Here is a 16940-nt window from a genome sequence, read left to right as displayed (position 1 = left end):
TACACAGCTGGGGAAGACAGCCAATAAACAAATAAATATATAATATGCATCCATTGGTGATAAATGTTGTGAAGAAAATAAAAGCAGAATAAAGGGGATCGAGGATGATGGGCCTCTCTGATAAAATAACATCTGACCAGAGATCTGAATGGAAGCATGTGGATATCCAGAGAGAGATACCAAGTTCAAGGGTCCTGAGAGAGGAATGGGTTTGGTGTGCACAAATAATGCCAAAGAAGCTGAGCGACCAACAGAGGGAATTATAGAAAATAAAGACAGAGAGACTTGGTGGAGAGAAGCAGGGTTAGACTGTGTACAACACTGTAGGCTACTGTAAGTCAGTCACTGGAAGTCTTGAGCAGAGGAGAGATAAGATCTGATTTGGGTTTTAACAGGGTCATTCTAAGTGGGCAGAGTTAGGGACAGGGCAGATGTAGGAAGAGCATGTAGGAGACTATGATGGTCCATGCAAGACAGCTGAAGTGCCTATGACATGTTATTTGACATGTATTGAGGGAGCAAAAACCAGGTCTGTTAACACATAATGAAAGTAGGGTGGGGAGGAATAAGGAAGAAAGAAAGAAAATAAATAAAAGTCTTTTCATTTACAAGATACACTAGCTTTATTTTTATAAATATGCATTCACTAATACTGGATTAGATATACATAACTTGATTATTTACAGATTTCTGAATTTCTGATAAAGTTTTCTGGGATCTTTATTTATACTCAAATACCTAATCAGGTAATCTTAGAATTTCTAATACAATTTTCCCATTCGTTAAGAATCTTACTTATATATAACCCACCATTTAAATTTTTTTAAGTCTAAACAATAAAAATATCAGCAAATAGAAAAAGGTTACTGGGCACTTTTAAAGCAGGTAGTTTAAAAAATATTATATATGCAATTTCCCATATTAATGAGTTTTGCTTCAGGTCATTTTTATAGGGATCTCTGAAAGAATAATTTACTTTAAATATGAATTGTTGTGTTGGTATCTAGACTATCAAAGGGAATTTTGATTCTGTTTTAGGATATACAGGGAACAGTTCCCAGAAAGGTTGTTACTATCAATCAAAAAGTAGTAATTGTATTTCAGTTTTGAGTTCTAAGCTTCTTAAGATCTTAACGCAAGGCCATCAGACATTAAGTTTGTGAGGACAGTGAACCATCCCTTTGGTGTATGGGTTTTAGTCCATTGCCAAAGCTACAAGGCATGAACTAAGATTTCCAGTTTCCTTCCATGAGCCAGGAGAGTAACAGCAGGGGCATCTGATAAATTATATAAATCTGTACATACAGAGAGATACATACTTTATAGCTACAGACTGTAGGCCAAAGTGAACAGGCATTAGTAGGGGACAAAAAGACTCAGTCTGTCATACCTCATCCATGGAGGAAATGTGTGACTAACAAAGCAATGAAAATCTTATTACACCTCTAAATTACTCTCTTTAAAGTCCAAGACAAAATTTTCTAAGTAAAGGGACCTTGCATTAATTTACTCAGTAAATATTACCATGTGCCAAGCACTGTCTTTGGCATTTAGGGATAAAAAAATGGATGATGAACCGGTCTTGTTCTCTACTGACTTTAAGGACTATATTTTCTAGACTATTTCTCAACATGTAAAAAAACTTCACTTCCTCTTTAGTACCTTCTCTTTCTATAGTCTATGTACTCTCACCAGCCTGGAATCTTTTATTATACTTTGCTTTCAGTAGTTTATATTTCAAAAACAAGAATTACACTTTTTTTTCTTTCAAATTACACATCTCTATCAGAGATTCTGGTATCTACAGCCTTAACGGAATGTTAAGCACTGTTCAGCTCCAATACCTCATTTTGTAGTGTCAGACTCAAGGCTTTTTGAAAGAAGTGAAGGATGGCAGTTGTGATCATATCAGATCTGGAATCCATGTTTTCTAATTCTGTGTGTTCTTTCTACCATACCATGTGTTGCCCTCCTACCGTTTTTTCCTACTTCATGCATTCATTCAATTCATGGCATAACTATCTGGTTCTTATGTTTACCACTGTTTAAAAACAAAGTCACAAAGATGTGAGCAACAAACAAAACACCCTTGATTTCTGTAATGCACTCAGTGTGTAGGATGTTTCTGATTTGGTATTCCTGCCTTACACCTTCACTACATAAATTCTCTGTGGAGGCTCTTCTGGGACAAATTACATCTTAGGATGCTACCTGAATACATGAACAACAGGGTTCCTTCCCAGAGTCCGAATTTATCCTGAGGTTGTGCAGTGCTCTATGAGATCTTTTGCGTGTTTTTTAAAAATTGAGATAAAATTGACACATACGTTGTTAGTTACAGAGGCACAACATAATTTGATACAACACAATTTGATATTACAAAAATGATTACCACAATAATTTAGTTAACATTCATAACCACACATAGCTACCAATTTTTTTTTCTTGTGATGAGAACTTTTAAGTTCTTAGCAACTTACATATGTGAGCTCTTTTAGAACCCCCATTCCCTGTAGTGAGAATCAATAAATGATAGAAAAAATTATGAGGGAAACTGATCAGGTACACAAAAAATGAACTCAAACCTTTATAAAGATGTAGGTCTATAACTGACACAGAAAAATAAAACATTTCAAGATGTTTCAAATAATCACAGCTTCACATTTTTTAAAATAACAGGCAATCTTTTTCAATTATTCTCTCTTAGATACTTGAATTTCCTAATTTTTTTTTTGAAGAAATACAGGTAACCCTCAAGGAAGCTCTATTATAAGAAGAAGAAGAAGAAGAAGAAGAAAAAAGGAACAAAAAGCACTCACTGTCTGTGATAGACAGTAATTTGGAGGTCCTGAATGAGCCAGTACTCCTGGTATTTGTGCCCTGTACCATACTTGTAACACATTGATTTTTCAGTTTGGTCTTGGGACTTGCTATAGCAAATGGGCTTTTTAGCAACATGATGCAGAGACTTGGTAAGTGCTCAGAAACTGGGGATTATTCTTTTTGAACACTTCTTGGAACCTAGTTGCCATGATGTAAAAAAGCCCAACAGGCCATACAGAGAGTAAGAGTACTAAGAGCACGAGAATTATGGTCCCTGGCTAACAGCCACAGCCGAACTCTGAGTTGGAGGCCAATACAAACTGCTAGCCATGTAAGTCAGGCTATTTAGGTTTCTGGGCATCCCAATATCCCAGCCAATATGATATAAAGCTGGGTCAGCTGGTCAGTTCACAGAATCATGACAAATAATAAACTGTCACTTTATACCACTAACATTTTAAAAAATGTTTCAAACTGACACTATACAATTGACCTTTTAGGCATGTATACAGTTCTATGAATTTTAAAATATGCATAGATTCATGTAACTACCAGCATAATCAGGATACAGAGTCTCCAAAAGACTCCCTGGTGTAGTCATACCTAAACCCATCACTGACCTACACCCATTCTTTTTACCAACGTTTTATTTTCTTGAGAACATGATGTAAACAGAATCATAAGTACCTAACTTGTTCAGACTATTTCTTTTATTCAGCTTTTCAGGTGCATCCAGGACGTTGTATTTATCAGTGGTTCATTTCCTTTTATTGCTGAACAGTAGTCCACTGTGGATGTACCACCAGTTATCCACTCACTTGCTGAAGGACATCTGCATAATTTCCATTTTTTGGTGATTATTGTTAAGGTTTTGTGGAAATGTTAAGTTTTCACTTCTACAGATCAAAAACCAGGGAATGGATTTGTTGGGTCACATGGTCAGTATGAAAGAAAACCACTAAACTGTTTCCCAGAGTGGCTGTACCATTTTCCTTTCCTATAAGCAATGAAGGAGAGCTCCAGTTATTCTCTGCATCCTTTCAGCATTTGGAATTGTCAGTTTTTATTGTAGCCATTTGACCAGTGGTATGATGGTTTTAATTTGCATTTCCCTAACAGTTAATAATGTTCAACATGTTTTCATGTATTTATTTGCCATTGTACATCCATCCTCTTTGGTTAAGGGACTATTTAAGACATTCAACCATTTTTAATTGGATTTTTTTTTTTACTGGTCAGTTTTGACAGTTCAAAAAATATATTCTGGGAGGAGAAGCCAAGATGGCGGCATGAGTAGGGCAGTGGAAATCTCCTCCCAAAACCATACATATTTTTGAAAATACAACAAATACAACTATTCCTAAAAGAGAGACCAGAGGATACAGTAAAAGAGCCAGGCTACATCTACATCTGGGAGAACTCAGTATCTCATGAAGGGGGTAACATACAAACCGCAGCCTGGGAGAACCTGAGCGCTCCCCCAACCCCAGCTCACTGGAGGGAGGAAAGGAGTTGGAACGGGGAGGGAGTGGAAGCACAGGACTGCTAAATATCAACCCTTAATAATCCGCACTGGGAGCGCAGACACACTGCATGGTGTGCTGGATATTAGGGAGACGGAAAAATAAAATCTGCGAGCGGGTCCCCACAGCTGGCTCCCCTGGGACAAAAGAAAAGCGAGTGCTTTCTGAAAGTCTTAAAGGGACAGGGGCCTCACAGCTGGACGGAATCGTCCCGGCACACTCAGCTCAGAGGGCAGGGAATTCTAAGGAGCTTCTGACGACACAGCCCCGTGGGAGGCAGCACAGCTCTGAAGCCCCCCATGGCGATAAACAGCCTGCTGTTCATTCCCCATCCAGCGCGGCCCTGCTACAGCGGCCGAGCAGCCTGAGAGCAGCCGCACCCACAGCAGACACCCAGAGTGTCCTACTGGCGTGCAGCCACCCGAGCCGGTCGCTGGAGCGAAGCTGCACGGCGCAGGCAAAGGAAGCCGGAGTAGGGCACGAAGGGACGCCGTTCTCGCAGGAGAACACACCCAGCAGGCCTGCCTCTCCCCATAGGGCTCTGGGCTGCCCTGCCCGCGGTGGCTCAGGGGATTAACCCGGACGTTGCTCTGGGGCTGAGGTTGACCGACACAGGCAGCCGAGAGAGGCAGGACAACTAGCAATCAGGAAGGGACTTTGTTCTCCCAGTTGACACATGCGTCACCTGCCTACGACTACCTCTACAGCCATGAAAAGGCAGAATAAATTGGTCCAGTCCAGAATTACTCAAACAAACCCTGAGAGAGGACTGGGGGAGATAGATATAACCAATCTTCTGGAAAATGAAATAAAATAAAGGTCATAACCATGCTGATGGACCTGCAGAGATATATTCAAGAGCTAAAGAATCAAGTTATGAGGGAAAATACAGAAATAAAACAGTCTCTGGAAGGACTAGGAGCACACTGGATGAGGTGCAAGAGACCGCTAATGGAACAGAAATCAGAGAATAGGAATACAGAGAAGCTGAGGGAGAGAGAGATAAAAGGCCATCTCCAGGAATGAAAGGATATTAAGAGAACTGCATGACCAATCCAAAGGGAATAATATTCACATTATAGGGGTACCAGAAGAAGAAGAAAACAGAAAAAGGAATAGAGCGTGTCTTTGAATAATAATTCGTGAAAACTTCCACAAACTCGGGGAGGAAATAGTCTCTCAGACCATGGAAGCCCACAGATCTCCCAACACAAGGGAACCACGGAGGACAACACGAAGACATATAATAATTAAAATGGTAAAGATCAAAGACAAGGACAGAGTATTAAAGGCAGCCAGAGAGAGAAGAAAGGTCACCTACAAAGGAAAACCCATCCGGCTATCATCAGACTCTCAGCAGAAACCTTACAGGTCAGAATGGTATGATATATTTAATGCAATGAAACAGAAGGGCCTTGAACAAGGAATACTGTACCTAGCACGATTATCATTTAAATATGAAAGCTTCTGTACAGCAAAGGACACCACCAATAGAACAAAAAGGCATCCTACAGTATGGGAGACTATACTCATAAATGACAGATCTGATAAAGGGTTGATATAAAAATATATAAAGAGCTCCCACACCTCAACAAACAAAAAGCAAATAATCCAATTAAAAAATGGGCAGAGTTGCTGAGCAGACAGTTCTCTAAAGATAAATTCAGATGGCCAACAGACACATGAAAAGATGCTCCACATCGCTAATCATTAGAGAAATGCAAATTAAAACCACAATGAGATATCACCGCACACAAGTAAGGATCACCACCATTCAAAAGATAAACAACAACAAATGCTGGCGAGGTTGTGGAGAAAGGGGAACACTCCTACACTGCTGGTGGGAATGTAAATTAGTTCAACCATTGTGGAAAGCAGTATGGAGGTTCCTCAAAAAGCTCAAAATAGAAATACCATTTGACCCAGGAATTTCACTCCTAGGAATTTACGCTAAGAATGCAGCAACCCAGTTTGAAAAAGACAGATGCACCCCTATGTTATTGCACCACTATTTACAATAGCCAAGAAATGGAAGCAACCTAAGTGTCCATCAGTAGATGAATGGATAAAGAAGATGTGGTACATATACACAATGAATTATTATTCAGCCATAAGAAGAAAACCAATCCTACTATTTGCAACAACATGGATGGAGCTAGAGGGTATTATGCTCAGTGAAATAAGCCAGGCAAAGAAAGACAAGTATCAAATGATTTCACTCATATGTGGAGTATAAGAACAAAGAAAAAACTGAAGGAACAAAACAGCAGCAGACTCACAGAACCTAAGAATGGAGTAACAGTTTCCAAAGGGAAAGGGACTGGGGAGGACGGGTGTGAAGGGAGGGATAAGGGGGGCGTGGGAAGAAAGGGGGCACTATGTTTAGCATGTATAACGTGGAGGGGGGGCACGGGGAGGACTGTACAACACAGATAAGACAAGAAGTGATTCTACAGCATCTTACTACGCTGATGGACACTGACTGTAATGGGGTATATGGGGGGGACTTGGTGATGGGGGAATCTAGTAAACAATGTTCCTCATGTAATTGTAGATTAATGATACCTATATATACATGTGATTGCAGATTTTTGCAGATATGTGATTTGCAATTTTTTTCTCCCAGGCTATAGCATGCTTTTTCATTCTCTTAATAATGTTTTTCATCAATAAAAATTTTTTTATTTGATGAATTCCTGTTAATTATTTTTTTCTTTTATCCGTAAGGGTTATGATATCCTAAGAACTTTTTGCCTAATGCCAAGTCAGATTTTCTATATGTTCTTCTAGAAATTTTATGTTGTACATATGGATTTGTTATCTATTTTGTGTTAATTTTTGCATAAGGTATGAGGTCTAGGTAGAGATTCACATATGTGCAGATGGATGCAAAATTTTTCCAATAACTTTTTCTGAAAACACTGTCTTTTCTCCATTGAATTATTTTTTGTATTTTTACCAAAAATGATTTGGGAGTATTGATGTGATTCTATTTCTGGACTTTGTATTTTGTTCCATGAATCTCTGTTATCTATCCTTTTGCCAATATGACACCTTGACTGTCTTAATACTGGGTAGAATAATTCACTCAACTTTATTCTTTTCCAAAATGGGTCTGGCTATTCTAGTTCTCTCACCTTTCCATATAAATTTGAGAATAAGCTTGTCTGTAACCAGAAAATATCTTTCTGAGATTTTAAAATTGGAATTGTACTAAATCTATGGATCAATTAGAGAGAAATGACATCTCTGCTATAGTTAAGTCTTCCAGTCCTCAAATATGTTCCTCTGTATTTATTTAGATCTTAATTTCTTTCATCATACAATTTCAGCACACAGATCCAAAATATGACTTTTAGATTTATACTTTGGTATTTTTTTGTTGTTACAAATAGTACTTCCCTGCAATTTTCCACTGCAAGTATTTAGAAGCTCAATTGGTTTTTACGGTTTGACATTTATCTTTCAACCTTGCTAAACTCACTTATTAGTTCTAGGAGTATTTTGTGGATTCCTTGAATTTGCTAAGTAGACAGTCATGTAGCTGTGAATAGAGGCAGTTGTATTTCTTCCATTAACATCTGTATACCTATTATTTCTTTTCCTTGCCTTACTGCACTGGCTAGGAATTCAAGGACAATGGACACATTTAAGGACAAAATAGGTGTGTTCACAGAGGACATCCTTGCCTTCTTCCCAATTTTAAAATGAAAAGACTCAGGCTTATTAGGCAAAACAAAGAAATACAAGGAATCCAGATTGGTAAAGAAGTTAAACTGTCACTATTTGCAGATGACATGATATTGTACATAAAAAACCCTAAAGACTCCACTCCAAAACTACTAGAACTGATATCGGAATACAGCAAAGTTGCAGGATACAAAATTAACACACAGAACTCTGTGGCTTTCCTATACACTAACAATGAGCCAATAGAAGGAGAAATCAGGAAAACAATTCCATTCACAATTGCATCAAAAAGAATAAAATACCTAGGAATAAACCTAACCAAAGAAGTGAAAGACCTATACCCTGAAAACTACAAGACACTCTTAAGAGAAATTAAAGAGGACACTAACAAATGGAAACTCATCCCATGCTCTTGGCTAGGAAGAATTAATATCGTCAAAATGGCCATCCTGCCCAAAGCAATATACAGATTTGATGCAATCCCTGTCAAATTACCAACAACATTCTTCAATGAACTGGAAGAAATAGTTAAAAAATTCATATAGAAACACCAAAGACCCCGAATAGCCAAAGCAATCCTGAGAAAGAAGAATAAAGTGGCGGGGATCTCACTCCCCAACTTCAAGCTCTACTACAAAGCCATAGTAATCAAGACAATTTGGTACTGGCACAAGAACAGAGCCACAGACCAGTGGAACAGATTAGAGACTCCAGACATTAACCCAAACATATATGGTCAATTAATATTCGATAAAGGAGTCATGGACATACAATGGAGAAATGACAGTCTCTTCAACAGATGGTGCTGGCAAAACTGGACAGCTACATGTAAGAGAATGAAACTGGATCACTGTCTAATCCCATACACAAAAGTAAATTAGAAATGGATCAAAAACCTGAATTAAGTCATAAAACCACAAAACTCTTAGAAAAAAACATAGGCAAAAATCTCTTGGACATAAACATGAGTGACTTCTTCATGAATATATCTCCCTAGGCAAGGAAAACTAAAGCAAAAATGAACAAGTGGGACTATATCAAGCTGAAAAGCTTCTGTACAGCAAAGGACACCATCAATAGAACAAAAAGGTACCCTACAGTATGGGAGAATATATTCGTAAATGACAGATCCGATAAAGGCTTGACATCCAAAATATATAAAGAGCTCATGCACCTCAACAAACAAAAAGCAAATAGTCCAATTAAAAAATGGGCAGAGTAGCTGAACAGACAGTTCTCCAAAGAAGAAATTCAGATGGCCAACAGACACATGAAAAGATGCTCCACATCGCTAGTTATCAGAGAAATGCAAATTAAAACCACAATGAGATATCACCTCACACCAGTAAGGATGGCTACCATCCAAAAGACAAACAACAACAAATGTTGGCAAGGTTATGGAGAAAGGGGAACCCTCCTACACTGCTGGTGGGAATGTAAATTAGTTCAACCATTGTGGAAAGCAATATGGAGGTTCCTCAAAATGCTCAAAATAGACTTACCATTTGCCTCAGGAATTCCACTTCTAGGAATTTACCCTAAGGATGCAGCACTGCAGTTTGAAAAACACAGATGCACCCCTATGTTTATCGCAGCACTATTTACAATAGCCAAGAAATGGAAGCAACCTAAGTGTCCATCAGTAGATGAATGGATAAAGAAGATGTGGTACATATACACAATGGAGTATTATTCAGCCATAAGAAGAAAACCAATCCTACCATTTGCAACAACATGGATGGAGCTAGAGGGTATTATGCTCAGTGAAATAAGCCAGGCAAAGAAAGACAAGTATCAAATGATTTCACTCATATGTGGAGTATAAGAACAAAAGAAAAACTGAAGGAGCAAAACAGCAGCAGAATCACAGAACCCAAGAATGGACTAACAGTTACCAAAGGGAAAGAGACTGGGGAGAATGGGAGTGTAGGGAGGGATAAGGGTGGGGATGAAGAAAAGGGGGTATTATGATTAGCACGTACAATGTGGGGGGTGGGGGAAAGGGGAGGGCTTTGCAACACAGAGAAGACAAGTAGTGATTCTACAACATCTTACTATGTTGATGGACAGTGACTGTAATGGGGTTGTGGGGGGGACTTGGGGTAGGGGAGAGCCTAGTAAACATAATGTTCTTCATGTAATTGTAGATTAATGATAACAAAAAAAAAATTTTTTTTAAAGAAAAGACTCAGGCTTACGCCATTAAGTATGAAGTTATCTTCAGTTTTTAATAATTTTTGTTGAATGCCCTTTGCCAAGTTGAAGAAATTCTATTCCTAGTTCTGCTGAATGTTTTAAATAATAGATGGATGTTAAATTTTGTCAAATGCTCCTCTGTATCAATTGACATAATCATATGGTTTTAATTCTTTGGGCTATTAATATTGTGTATTACATCGTTTGATTTTCAAATATTGAACTAGTATTTCACTCCTGAAATAAACCACACTTGGACATGGTATACTATTCTTTATGTACATTACCATGTTCAATTTGTTAGTACTTTGTTGAACATTTGTTCATTTATGTTCATGAGGGATACTGATGCTGATTTGTTTCCTTTTACAGCTTTTGTCTAGCTTTGATTATCAGGGCAATGCTGGCTTCAGAAAGTAAGTTTCCTTCTCTTCTATCTTCTTTAACAGATCAAACAGAATTGGGACATTTCTTTGTTGTTTTACTCCACAGATGAGTGAAATCATTTGATACTTGTCTTTTTTCTACGTGGCTTATTTCACTGAGGATAATACCCTCTACCTCCATCCATGTTGTTGCAAATGGTAGGATTTTTTTTTCTTATAGCTGAATAATACTCCATTGTGTATATGTACATCTTCTTTACCCGTTCATCTACTGTTGGACACTTAGGTTGCTTCTATTTCTTGGCTATTGTAAATAGTGCTGTGATAACCATAGTGGTGCATATGTCTTTTTCAAACTGGGGCTGCTGCATTCTTAGGGCAAATTCCTAGGAGTGGAATTCCTGGGTCAAATGTTATTTCTATTTTGAGTGTTTTGAGGAACCTCCATACTGGTTTCCACAATGGTTGAACTAATTTACATTCCCACCAGCAGCGCAGGAGGGTTCCCCCTTCTCCACATCCTTGTCAGCATTTGTTGTTGTCTGTCCTTTGTATGTTGGCCATCCTAAGTGGTGTGAGGTGATATCTCATAGTGGTTTTAATTTACATTGTTCTGATTATGTGATGATTAGTGATGTGGAGCATCTTTTCTTGTGCCTGTTGGCAATCTGAATTTCTTCTTTGAAGAAGTGTCTGTTCAGATCCTCTGCCCATTTCTTAGTTGGCTTATTTGCTTTTTGTTTGTTGAGGTGCATGATCTCTTTACATATTTTCGATGTCAACCTTTTATTGGACATGTCATTTATGAATATATTCTCCCATACACTAGAACGCCTTTTTGTTCTATAGATGGCGTGCTCTGCTGTAAGAAGCTTTTCAGCTTGATATAGTCCCACTTGTTCATTTTTGCTTTTGTTTCCCTTGCCTGGGGAAACATGTTCATGAAGAAGTTGCTCATGTTAATGTCCAAGAGATTTTTGCCTACGTTTTTTTCTAAGAGTTTTATAGTTTCATGACTTACATTCAGGTCTTCAATCCACTTCGGATTTACTTTCCTGTATGGGGTTAGACAATGATCGAGTTTCATTCTCTACATGTAGCTGTCCAGTATTGCCAAACCAGCTGTTGAAGAGGCTGTCATTTCCCCATTATATATCCATGGCTCCTCTATCATCTATTAATTGACCATATATGCTTGGGTTAATATCTGGAGTCTCTATTCTTTTCCACTGGTCTGTGGGTCTGTTCTTATGCCAGTGCCAAATTGTCCTGATTACTGTGGCTTTGTAGTAGAGCTTGAAGTTGGGAAGCAAGATCCCCCCTGCTTTATTTTCCTTCTCAGGATTGCTTTGGCTGTTCGGGGTCTTTTGTGGTTCCATATGAATTTTAAAACGATTTGCTCCAGTTCATTGAAGAATGATGTTGGTATTTTGATAGGGATTGCACTGAATCTGTAGATTGCTTTAGGCAGGATGGCCATTTTGACAATATTAATTCTTCCTAGCCAAGAGCATGGGATGAGTTTCCATTTATTAGTGTCCTCTTTAATTTCTCTTAAGAGTGTCTTGTAGTTTTCAGGGTATAGGTCTTTCACTTCTTTGGTTAGGTTTATTCCTAGATATTTTATCCTTTTTGATGCAATTGTGAATGGAATTGTTTTCCTCATTTCCCTTTCTGCTAACTAATCATCAGTGTACAGGAAAGCAAGGTTTCTGTGTATTAATTTTGTATCCTGCAACTTTACTGAATTCAGATATTTGTTCCAGTAGTTTTGGAGTGGAGTCTTTAGGATTTTTTATGTACAATATCATGTCAAGTGCAAATAGTGAGTTTGACTTCTTTACCAATCTGGATTCCTTGTATTTCTTTGTTTAGTCTGACTGCCGTGGCTAGGACCTCCAGTACTATGTTGAATAACAGTGGGGAGAGTGGACATTCCTGTCTTCTTCCCGATATTAGAGGAAAAACTTTCAGCTTCTCGCTGTTCAGTATGATGTTAGCTGTGAGTTTGTCATATATGGCCTTAATTATGTTGAGGTACTTGCCCTCTATACCTGTTTTGTTGAGAGTTTTTATCATGAATGGATGTTGAATTTTGTCAAATGCTTTTTCAGCATATATGGAGAGGATCATGTGGTTTTTGTCCTTCTTTTTGTTGATGTGGTGGATGATGGTGATGGATTTTTGAATGTTGTTCCATCCATGCATCTTGAGATGAATCCCGGTTGATCATGGTGTATGATCATCTTGACATGTTTTTGAATTTGGTTTGCTATTATTTGGTTGAGTATTTTTGCATGTATGTTCATCAGGGATATTGGACTGTAATTTTCTTTTCTTGTAGGGTTTTTGCCTGGCTTTGGTATTAGAGTGATGCTGGCTTCATAGATTGAGTTTGGAAGTATTCCCTCCTCTTCTATTTTTTGGAATACTTTAAGGAGAATGGTTATTATGTCTTCTCTGTATGCCTGATAAAATTTAGCAGTCAATCCATCCGGCCCTGGTGTTTTGTTCTTGGGTAGTCTTTTGATTCAATTTCGTTGCTGGTAATTGGTCTGTTTAGATAATCTGTTTCTTCCTGGGTCTGTCTTGGAAGGTTGTGTTTTTCTAGAAAGCTGTCCATTTTTTCTAGGTTTTCCAGCTTGTTAGCATATAGGTTTGCATAGTATTCTCTTATAATTCTTTGTTTTCCGGTGGTGTCTGTCGTGATTTTCTTTCTCATTTCTGAGTCTGTGTGTAGATTCTCTTTTTCTCCTAATAAGTCTGGCTATGGGTTTATTTATTTTGTTTATTTTCTCAAAGAACCAGCTCTTGGTTTCATTGATTTTTTCTATTGTTTTATTCTTCTCAATTTTATTTATTTCTTCTATCTTTATTATGTCCCCCCGTCTGCTGACTTTGGCCCTCATTTGTTCTTCTTTTTCCAGTTTCAATAATTGTGAATTTAGACTATTCATTTGGGCTTTTTCTTCCTTCTTTAAATAGGCCTGGATTGCTATATACTTTCCTCTTAGAACTGCCTTCGCTGCGTTCTACGGAAGTTGGGGCTTTGTGCTGTTGTTGTCAGTTGTCTCCAAATATTGCTTGATCTCTATTTTAATTTGGTCATTGATCCATTGATTATTTAGGAGCATTCTGTTAAGCCTCCATGTGTTTGTGAGCCTTTTTGTTTTCTTTGTATAATTTATTTCTACTTTTATAGCTTTGTGATCTGAGAAGTTAGTTGGTAGAATTTCAATCTTTTTGAATTCACTGAGGCTCTTTTTGTGGCCTAGTATGTGGTCTATTCTGGAAAATGTTCCATGTGCACTTGAGAAGAATGTGTATCCTGCTGCTTTTGGGTGTAGAGTTCTGTAGATGTCCTTTAGGTCTATCTGTTTCTACAGTGTTGTTCAGTGCCTCTGTGCTAAGTGCCTTACTTATTTTCTGTCTGGTTGATCTGTACTTTGGAGGGAGTGGTGTGCTCAAGTCTCCTAAAATGAATGCATTGTATTCTATTTCCTCCTTTAATTATGTTAGTATTTGTTTCACATATGTTGGTGCTCCTGTGTTGGTTGCATATATATTTATAATGGTTATATCCTCTTGTTGGACTGGCCCCTTATCATTATATGTTTTCTTTATCTCATTACTTTCTTTGTTTTGAAGTCTATTTTGCGTGATACAAGTACTGCAACAGTGACTTTTTTCTCCCTCTTGTTTGCATGAAATCTTTTTCCATCACTCCACTTTCAGTCTGTGTATGTCTTTGGGCTTGAAGTATGCCTCATGTAGGTAGCATATAGATGGGTCTTGTTTTTTATCCATTCTATTACTCTGTGTCTTTTGATTGGTGCATTCAGTCCACTTACATTTAGGGTGATTATTGATAGATATGTACTTATTGCCATTGCTTTCTTTGGATTCCTGGTTACCAAAGGTTCAAGGGTAGCTTCTTTACTATCTAACCGCCTAACTTAACTGTCTTATTATGCTATTATAAGCACAGTCTGATGATTCTATATTTCTCTCCCTTCTTATTCTTCGACCTCCATTTTTTATATGTTAGGTGTTTTATTCTGTACTCTTTTGTGTTTCCTTTGACTGCTTTTGCGGATAGTTTTTTTTTTTTTTTTTGCCTTTAGTTAGTATTTGGTTTCTCTGCTTTCTTTGCTGTGATTTTATTTTCTCTGGTAACATCTATTTAGCCTTAGGAGTACTTCCATCTAGACCAGTCCCTTTAAAATATACTGTAGAGGTGGTTTGTGGGAGACAAAGTCCCTCAAATTTTGCTTATCTGGAAATTGTTTAATCCCTCTTCCAGATTTAATTGATAATCTTGGCGGATAAAGTATTCTTGGTTCAAGTTCCTTCTGTTTCATTGCATTAAATATATCATGCCATTCTCTTCTGGCCTGTAAGGTTTCAGTTGAGAAGTTTGATGATAGCCTGATGGGTTTTCCTTTGTATCTGACCTTTTTTCTCTCTCTGGCTGCCTTTAATTCTCTTTCCTTGTCTTTGTTCTTTGCCATTTTAATTATTATATGCCTTGGTGTTGTCCTCCTTCGGTCCCTTGTGTTGGGAGATCTGTGAGCTTCCATGGTCTGAGAGACTATTTCCTTCCCCAGATTGGGGAAGTTTTCAGCAATTATTTCTTCAAATACACTTTCTATCCCTTTTTCTCTCTCTTCTTCTGGTACTCCTATAATGCGAATGTTGTTCCGTTTGGATTGGTCACACAGTTCTCTTAATATTATTTCATTCCTAGAGATCCTTTTATCTCTCTCTGCGTCAGCTTCTCTGTATTCCTGTTCTCTGATTTCTATTCCATTAACAGTCTCTTGCACCTCATCCATGCTGCTCTTATGTCCTTCTATTGATTGTTTCATTTCTGTTATCTCCCTCCGGCCTTCATTCTCTTAGGTCTTGCATATTTCTGGGCAGGTCCATCAGCATGGTTATGTCTTTTATTTTGAATTCTTTTTCAGGAAGATTGTTTATATCTATCTCACCAAGCCCTCTCTCTGGGGTTGTCTGAGTGATTTTTGACTGGACCAGATTCTTCTGCCTTTTCATGGCGATAGAAGTGGTTGCTGGCAGGTGGCATGTGTGTCAGCTGGGAGAACAAAGTCCCTTCCTGCTTGTTGGTCACCTTGCCCTTCTCCACTGTCTGTGCCGGTGACCTGCACACAGGGAGCAGTCTCTGGGATAATCTCCTCAGCTGCTGTCGGTGGGGCGGCCTTGGGATAGCCTAGGGCCCTGCGAGGGGTCGCAGATGTGCTGGGTTTGTTCTCCTGTGAGTACAGCAGCCCTTTGTGCCTTCTGGACCTTGCTCCGGCTTCCTCTGTCTGAGCCTGGCAGCTGCACGCCAGCAGCATCCTCTAGGTCTGTCCCAGTCAGCTGTGCACTGGGAGAGGACTCTGTGTGGTTGCTGTGTGCGGGGCTGTTCCCTGGCTGTTCTGCAGCTGTGGTGGGTCAGCCAGTTTGCTTGCAGAACTGGCAGTGGTGAATGAATGGCAGGTTGCTTACTGCCGTGATAGGCTTCAGGGCTGTGTTACGACCCAGGGGTTAGGGAGCCTGAAGTTCCTTAAGATTCCTAGCCTGCTGGGCTGAGTGTGCTGGGATGATTTTGTCCAGCTGTTAAGCCCTTGTCCCTTTAAGCCTTTAAAAAAGTGCCTGCTCTTCTTTTGTCCCAGGAGAGCCGGCTGTGGGGACCTGCTCGCAGTCTCAGTCTCAGATTTTACTTTTCCATTTTTCTAATATCCAGTACACCATGCAATGTGTGTCTGTGCTCCTGGTGCAGATTACTAGGGCTGGTTATTTAGCAGTCCTGCTTCCACTCCCTCCTGATTCTCTTCCTCCTGCTGGTGAGCTGGGGTGGGTGGAGTGCTCAGGTCCCGCTGGGTCACGGCTTTGTATTTTACCCTTTTTGTGAGATGCTGAGTTCTCGCAGATATAGATGTAGCCTGGCTGTTGTACTGTATCTGCTGGTCTCTCTTTGAGGAATAGTTGTATTTGTTGTATTTTCAAAAATATATATGGTTTTGGGAGGAGATTTCTGCCTCCCTACTCAGGGCGTCTTCTTGAGTCATCCGACCCTGTAGTTGCTGGGCCATTTTTGTAACAGGTGCTTTAGAGTCTCTGTCAGAAAATGCTTATGTGTTTTCTTGGAATTGGATCTTTTGATTAACTTTTTCCATGTGAATTGATTTTCCTTTTTTTCAAATGACAAGTAATTTTTTCATTGTATCTTGGACATTTTGAAAATTGTTATGAGATTCTAGGTCATTTAAAATCCTATTAAGAATATTGGTATTTTTCTTTTAGCAGGCAACCAACCCAG

General features: G+C 38.8%; 1 protein-coding gene across 8 annotated transcripts in view; it reads right to left on the bottom strand.

Moving 5' to 3' along the window:
* Nucleotides 1-16940, bottom strand: part of TMCC1 (transmembrane and coiled-coil domain family 1) — a 343299-nt gene that overhangs the window by 85492 nt on the left and 240867 nt on the right. The gene's annotated exons all lie outside the window — the stretch shown is intronic.

Source organism: Manis pentadactyla, chromosome 1 (assembly GCF_030020395.1).
Source record: "Manis pentadactyla isolate mManPen7 chromosome 1, mManPen7.hap1, whole genome shotgun sequence".
NCBI classification, from domain to species: domain Eukaryota; kingdom Metazoa; phylum Chordata; class Mammalia; order Pholidota; family Manidae; genus Manis; species Manis pentadactyla.
The sequence above is the reverse complement of the archived record's forward strand: the minus strand, read 5'-3'. Positions and strand labels throughout refer to the sequence as shown.